We start from the raw sequence: 8,339 nt of genomic DNA, 5'->3' as shown, positions 1-8,339 counted from the left end.
CTGCGCGTCCGGAGCCTGTGCTCCGCAACGGGAGAGGCCACAACAGTGAGAGGCCCACGTACGGCAAAAAAAAAAAAAAAAAAAAAAAAAGGATAAATGAAGCCACAGAAGGACATGGGCACCTTCTCAAGAATGGCTATAGTTTGATATAACAGGAGTAGGAAGAGGAGTAGAGGAGAAAAGAGGAGAGAAGAGTAAAGGCAAGATGAGGTCGAAGCCCCTTATAATGTACTGACGAAATTAAACTTTGTTCTATAGCCAGTGAGGATGCTGATATATGGAAAGAGTCTGCATGTTAGGGGGGGTCATACTGACAGACATGTGGAGGACAGGTTTAAGAGAAGGAGACTCAAATTTGAGACAACAAGTAGAAAACAGTTACAATAGTTCAGTATGAAGGAGGATGGGGGCCTGAACCAAAGCATCGGAAAGGAAAAAATAAAAAGCATCTAAGAGCTGTTTAAGGGGTAGAATACATAGGAACATGTGATGAAGTGAATGTGAAAGTGAAACCTTGGCAAATAAAAAATAATGATAATTGTTGAAGATAATTTTTTAAAATAGGTCAATCCAGCAATGCCATGGTAGCTATAAAGAAGAAAGTTTTTAAGGGCAGTTTTGGACATACCGAGTTTAAGCTCTGTGGAATATCTGTAGTATGTTACTGCACTAGTATATGTCATATAGATAAAGTGGAGGGTAACAGAAAGACCTTGAGTGGCCTACAAAGACTCTAAAAGAGGTAGAAGTATTAAACATCATTCTGTTGCAGCCACTTGTGTTTCTTTGATATTCTAAAACAAGCATCTATCACGTCTTGCTGTCTCCTTTGCAGTAAATTAATTAATTGGTAAAATTCATCAAGCATTATGTTTATGACTACATTTTGCCTTTGAAAGGCTGATTCAAAATCAGAATCATGAAAATGTGTTTATAATATCTGATCATGAATTATATAAGGAAATGCTTTGATATGTGCATGGAGACTTTATATATTTTATCTCCTGAGTTCATCAGAAACCCATGAAATATGAAAGGACAGCAACATCATCGATAACTAACAAATAGCCCTCGTATGCTAGCACTTGACTTACAGTGAATAATTTCATCTCATAAGTCTATCAGGTAGATGTTAACATGGCGCCCATTTTACAGATGAACAAAGTATGGCACAGATAGTTTAAGAAAGCTGTCTTGGGTCATGCAGCTTATCAGCGGCAGGTTTTGACCCAGACCCTCTACGTTCCCATCTACTTTACATGTATAGTGACTCTACAGACACACACAAATATTTGTTCCCATTTTAAAGATATGGAAACTTAGGTCCAAATTTATTTTTAGTTGCTTTCCTATGAATTTGAGGCAAAACATTCAAATTCTGCATAAAATTTATGCAGGGCAAATGGTATTTTTAAAAGTTTTTAAAGTTCTTAGCACAGAGACAATAGTGATTTACCATTTCCATTGCCATTTTTAAGTGAGAAATTGACTAGCATTGATGGTAATATTTGGTTTAATATTACAGCTTAATTATATTCCTTAGTATCAGTAAATTACTCTTCTTTCAACAACAAATGTGCATTCTGTTTTTTAATGTGTGTTCATGTATGATTGAAAGTGGGTGATTATTTTCTCCCCAGAGAGTTTAGCACAAATCATATATTCTATTGTGTGCTTCAGTCTTTCTTGGTAAAACAGTGTGATAAATGCTTTCCTCCATTAATTTTAGAAATTTAAAATTTATTAACAGTAAATTTAACTGTGATGCAACCATTTTAATTGTTTCAATATGTTTAAAAAATGTTTATGTTGGAAATTTAAACACTGTGCTTTCAAGAATATATCTTGAGGAAAGAAGTGATCAGTTGGAAGATTTGGAAATAGTACATAGGTATCCCCATGATTATTTATCTCTAAGTAGAAAAAGAATTCATCTTTCAAATTTTAATATAGTTTATAGCACAAATCCAGATGAATCCAATGAGTAGTCTAATCAGCAATTGCAGACATTGCACAATATCATTAATGATCAAATTTGTATAAAATGTGGTTTACTTTTGGTTCTTTAAGAAGAAAAAACTAGATACTCAATATTTATAAATAATAAGTAAATAATAAATAAACTAATAAGCTAATTGAATGTTTATTATATCAGAAACTTTTATTCTTTATCACGCATTCACAAAAATCCACCTGTATTGTAAATACCAGACTCATAGGAAAACTTCTGTTTAATCTTGGGTGGTCTCTTTGCCCAGGTTTGATTAAATATGTCTTTTCACAACAGGTGACTTTTTAATTGTTTTCTTATGGCAACCCATTTATTCCTCAGGCTTTGTTTGGCTTGCATTAGTTTTCAGAGTTAATGACCACGTGTGAGAAAGTGCTGAGTACAGGTAGCCAATGGTTATGCAGAGAATGTGGGAATTATGGAAAATGCAGGGCAAGTGATTTAACTTTACCAATTAATACAGTGGTGAATAGTTCCCTAGCCCTCAAGGTCTTGGAAACAGAAAACTTGCTAATGCAAGTATGGAATAAAGAATAAAGCAGCTTGTTCTTTGTATTTATTGGGCTTGCTTTCTTTAGTGCGCCAAGTATTTTTCCCTTGTACAGCTTACGGGCTGAAATCAACTTTTTCAAAGTGTCTTCTTCTCTGTGTGAGCAGTTCTATTAGCAAACTTGGCATTTTCCTCCCTCTGACCCTTGCATCTTACTGTTCTTTGGGAAGTCTGTAGGTTAGCGATTTGAGCCCTGGGGTTGCCTTATTTCCTGTTGGCCAATAGCTGTGGGAATTACTGTAATAAGGAGCACTGTAATAATCTCTAGCACCCCAAATCAATTCCAGTTATTAGAAATCCTTAAGATAAGTTCAAAAATAGAAGTTGAATTAGGAGTAAAATAACTGAGCCCAGGCAATTCTGACTGAGGAGAACTAAAAGAAAAAATGAGATCTTTGGACTACCTAAGCTGCCAGAAACTAGCACCAAGCACTGAAAGGGCTTTTCCACTGGGCTTAATATTTTTTCTTTCCTTTCTGACAAAAGGAACATTTGTTTGCGATTAGCTTAGTTAAGGAAATAGCATCTGAAGTCTTGTTTTCCAATTGGAATGACCCCTATGACTTGCTACGAAGGCACTTGGAATATTTGTTCAGTCTTATTCAGGTATGCATGGGGGTGGTGCAATTTTCACAAATGCAAATACATTTGCCAAGTGTTCGTAAGTTTCAAAATTATGCAAGTACTAAATTATAAAAAATATTAAAAATTTAAAACTATTTGAAGTAAAATATACTGAGCTCAACTGCAGTACAATCTTGGATCATAAAAATGCTTGATGTGTGCTAAATTGATAAATACCAAAGAACATAGCAGGTTTTTGCAAGTGTTGGTATAATGATTTGCCAAAAAATAAGGAGAGGGAAGTTGTAGACAATGCCTACAAATTACTGAATTTTGTTTTAAGCCATCAAGTGAATAATAAACAAGAACCATGTAATCCACAGGAAAATGTTTGTAAGTTGTACTGCACCTAGTTTCCTTTCAGCACATCTGCTAATTCCTGTAATTATTGTCTGACAAAGAAGAAGGAGGGGTTAGAATTTTATTGGCCATTTATATAGTCAGCTATTTTCAAAATGATTTCAAAATGTTGGATTTTCAGATGTGGCCATTAGATTCTTCATATTGTCATGGTCAAACTTTAAAACTTTAAACATAAACAGCATTTATACTATTTTAAAACATTTTTCTTTTAATATAGCCTTGAATTCTGACTTATTAACTTCAGTGGTTCATTTCTGTAAAATTGAACCAATTTGAGTTAATGGGGAAAAGAAAGCCTCAATACTGAAACACTTTAGGAAAGAACTAACCTCCTACCCACCTTCCACCACCTCATCCCCTCTTAATTCAGTGTTACATGAAATGTACCTGTGTTTCTGAATATCCTCATTTTAGAAACAAGGGGGAAAATAATAAATTGAGAACAGGAAGGGGTATTTCTTCTTTTCCAGTTTTCCAATTCAAAGTTTCTCTGAAGGCAAAGTTCTAACATTGTAGCATTGGGGCGGGAGTCAAGATCTCTACTTCAAGCTTGGAAACGCACAGGAATGTGACCTCACAAGTTCAAAGTTAAGAAAATGTTTTCCTCCCACCTTGTTCATAATAGCTATGTTGCTTCTTTTTTTTAAATTGGAGTATAATTGCTTTATAATGTTGTGTTAGTTTCTGCTGTACAATGAAGCGAGTCAGCTGTATATATACATATATCCCCTCCCTCTTGGACCTCCCTCCCATACCCCCATCCCACCCATCTAGGTCATCACAGAGCATCAAGCTGAGCTTCCTGTGTTTTATAGCATGTTCCCACTAGCTATCTATTTTACACATGGAGTGTATATATGTCAATCCTAATCTCCCAATTCGTCCCACCCACCCCTTCCCCCACTGTGCCCACATGTCCGTTCTCTATGTCTGCGTCTCTATTTCTGCCCTGGAAATATGGTACAGATGAAGCTATGCTGCGTTTTAATGCCCTGAGTATTGACTGCAGTAAATTGGTAGTTAAAAAATTCTCGTTTTGAAAAATGACTAGTAGAAACTCAGGTTTTCACTGGAAATTAAGATGGAAGTGGAGTGTGAGTGGGTGGCAGGAAAGATTTAGTGGCTGCATTGAACACCTGAGACAAGCATACTCTGCCAACACTATTTTAGATCTTCCTCCCTCAGTTCTACAATTTCTTTGATATTAATTAGCCTTATTAAAACTCATCACCTCTCCCAAGTAAAGCTAGAAGACCTCCAAAACTTTTTCTTCTTTTGCAGCAGTAGTCTTTCTAGCTTTCCTTTCGTATACTTCATAGAATTAAATAGGCAGTTTCCACTAAAAACTGTCAATATTTTGATGGGTATTTTATTAATTCTATAGGCCAATTTGAAGAGACTGATATCTTTAAGAATACTGAATTTTTTCATTAATAATGTATCTGTTCATCAATTAGGTCTTCATTATTAACTTTAAGTAAAGTTTTAATATTTTTCATAAAAGACTTGTACGTCCTTTGTTAGATTTGTTCCAATGTTCTTTATGTTTTGTTACTATTTTAAAGAATATTTTCTAGTTATATTTTCTTATTGTAGATGACATATAAAACCTCAGTTGATTTTCTGTGTAAATTTGTATCCAGCAATTTTACCAAACTCTCTTCATAATTCTAATAACATAGCTTTATATATTGGTATTTTGATTGTTTCTTGCTGCATAATAAACTACTCTAAAGAATAGTGGCTTAAAATAACAATTATATCCCATAACTTTGTGACACACCTTGGCTTGTAAGTTCTCATCTGTATACTGTGCTAGTCTTTTTTTATGTCAAAATTATGCTCACCTCAGAAAGCTCATTGGAGTAATTTTAGTTTCAGTTTCAACATGTAAAGCACTTGGAAGGCATAACTCTCACTTTCACAACAACAACAAAAAAGATGAACAAGCTCAAAATCAATGATTTTTCATAAGTCTATCAGAGAATGAGGTCACAAGGCAAACCACTGCCTCAAGATTTGGAGAGAGAGGTAAATATGTACAGTCAGATCTAAGATCAGCTTAGCAGAAGCAGAAGACATTGGAAACAATAATTGGGTTACAGTATAATCACAGTGGATTTAAACTAACTGTGAGACTTGTTAGACACAGTTTCTATCTTAGAAGGAATTTTTAAGGAAACCCAAAGACAACAGGGAGGAAGAAAATAGCAAAAAAGAAAGTATAAGAAGCCAAAACCTCTGACATCTAGAGCAACAGCATACATGAAGCACAGCTCAGTGACTAGCAAAATAAACATAAGACCTGACAAAACCCCCTAATTACCTCAGTTCCCATCACACAATACTTCATGTTCAGCTCTTAACAAAAATGTACACGACACGTTAAAAGGCAAGAAAACACACAACTTGTAGAGACAAAGCAAGCATCTTTGAATCGGTTGAAGCACTTGTTTTTTTGAATTCCCAGATAGGAAATTTAAAATAATTATGATTAACATATCAAGAGCTCAGATGGAAAGAGTATACAGCAAGTAAGAACAAATGTAAGCAGAAGGATGGAAACTCTAAGAATCAAAAATAAATGCTAGAAATAAAAAATTTTATAAGTGAAATGAGGAATGTTTTTCATGGTCTCATCATTGGACTGGACACAGATGAATAAAGAATGAGTTTGCTCAAATACAGGTCAATAGAAACTTCCCAAAATAAAATGTATATTAAAAAAAGAAAAATTGAATATAATATTCAAGAACTGTGAGACAATTACAAAGGTGTAATATATGTGTATAGAAGTACCAGAAAGAGAACAGAGAAAAGTGTACAAAAGATATTTGAAGTACTAATGGATGAGAATTTTTCAAAATTAATGACGGACACCAGACCACAGATCCAGAACTCTGAGAACACAAAGCATGACAAATACCAAAAAAATTTACCACTAGGCACATCATAATTCAAAGTGAAGAAAATCCTGAAAGGAGTTAGAGATAGGGGCAGGGGAGGACACTTTATTTAGAGGAACAAGGAAAAGAAATACATCAGCCTTCTCATCAAAAACCATGGCAGCAAGAATAGAATGGAGTAAAAAAGTGTTAAAACCAAAAAACTATGAATCAAGAATTCTGCCTCCAGTGAAATTATTCTTCAAGCTGAAAAATAAATAAAGACTTTCTCAGACGACAGCTAAGAGGGTTTTCTGCCAGCAGACCTGCCTTGCAAGAAATTGTTAAGTTCTTCCAGGAGAAGGAAAATTATGTAGGTCAGAAACTTGGATCTATGTAAAAAGAAAGAAAGAGCATCAGAGAAGAAATAAATGAAATTAAAATAAGGTGTTTAGGTTTTTTATTCTTAATCTTATAGGTAACTGTTCAGAGAAATAATAGCAAAAATGTATTAGGTGATTATAGCATATGTGTAAGTAAAATAAATAAAAGCAATGTGTTAAGAGAGGAGAGGGAAGAATTAGAAATACTCTTTTATAAAGTAGCTACACTACATAAGTGGGGTTAGATTAGTTATAAATGTATATGGAAACATCTAGAGCAACTACTTAAAATTTTTAAAAGCAGTGTAATTGATAGACTAAGAGATAAAAGAAAATAAAACCATAAAAAATGCTCAATTATAACCAAAGAAAGCTGATGACACCAAATGGTACAGTCACTTGGAAGACACTTTGTCATTTTCTTAAAAAAGAAAAAGTACTGCTTTCTTACAATCCAGTGATTATGCTCCTTGGTATTTACTCAAAGGGGTTGAAAACTTACATCCGCCATAAGCCTAATTTTGACAAACAAGTGAGACAAATTTGACAAGCAAAAGCAATTCAATGGAGAAAGGATTGTCTTTTCAACAAATGATGCTGGAACAATTGGACATCCACATGCAAACCCTCCCTGCCAAAAAGAAACAGAAAAAAAAATCTAAACACAGACTTTACACCCTTCACAAAAGTTAGCTCAAAATGGACCATACAGTGAAATGTAAATTAACAAGTTGGACTTTATGAAATTTTCTTCTGTTGAAAAAGACACTATTAAGATAATAAAAAGGTAAATTACAAACTGGGGAAAATATTTGCAAAACATATCTAATAAAAGCCATGCATCCAAAACACACAAACAATTCTTGCAATTTAACAATAACAGGCGACCCAATTTAAATATGAGCAAAAGATCTGAACAAACACCTCACCAAAGAGGATATAATACTGATGGCAAATAGAAATGAAAAGATGAAAAGATGTTCAACATCGTATGTTATTAGGGAATTGCAAATTAAAATAACAATGAGAAACCACTCCACACCCATTAGAATGGCTAAAATCCAAAACACTGACAATACCTGAAATACAAAAAAATAATACCAAATTTTGGTGAAGATGCAGAGCAACAGGAACTATTATTCACTACTAGTGGGAATTCAAACCGGTTCCGTCTTTGCAAGACACTTTGGCAGGTTTTTTCAAAGCTAAACCTAGTCTTACCAAATGTTCCAATGGTTGCATCCTAGGGGCTTACCCAATCGAGTTGAAATCGTACATCCAGACACAAACCTTCACATAATGTATGTTTATAACAGCTTTATTTACAATCACCAGAAGCTAGAATCGATGAAAATGTCTTTCAATAGGTGAATGGATAAACAAACTTTGTTACATCCACACAATGGAATATTATTTAGTGATGAAAAGAAATGAGCTATTTATCCATGAAAAGATATGAAGAAAACTTAAACGCATATTGCTAAATGAATATGCCATATACTGCATTATTCCAGTGATACGAC

The sequence above is a fragment of the Lipotes vexillifer genome, unplaced genomic scaffold (genome assembly GCF_000442215.2).
Source record: "Lipotes vexillifer unplaced genomic scaffold, Lipotes_vexillifer_v1.1 scaffold19, whole genome shotgun sequence".
NCBI classification, from domain to species: Eukaryota; Metazoa; Chordata; class Mammalia; order Artiodactyla; family Lipotidae; genus Lipotes; species Lipotes vexillifer.
This window is presented reverse-complemented; position numbering follows the sequence as displayed.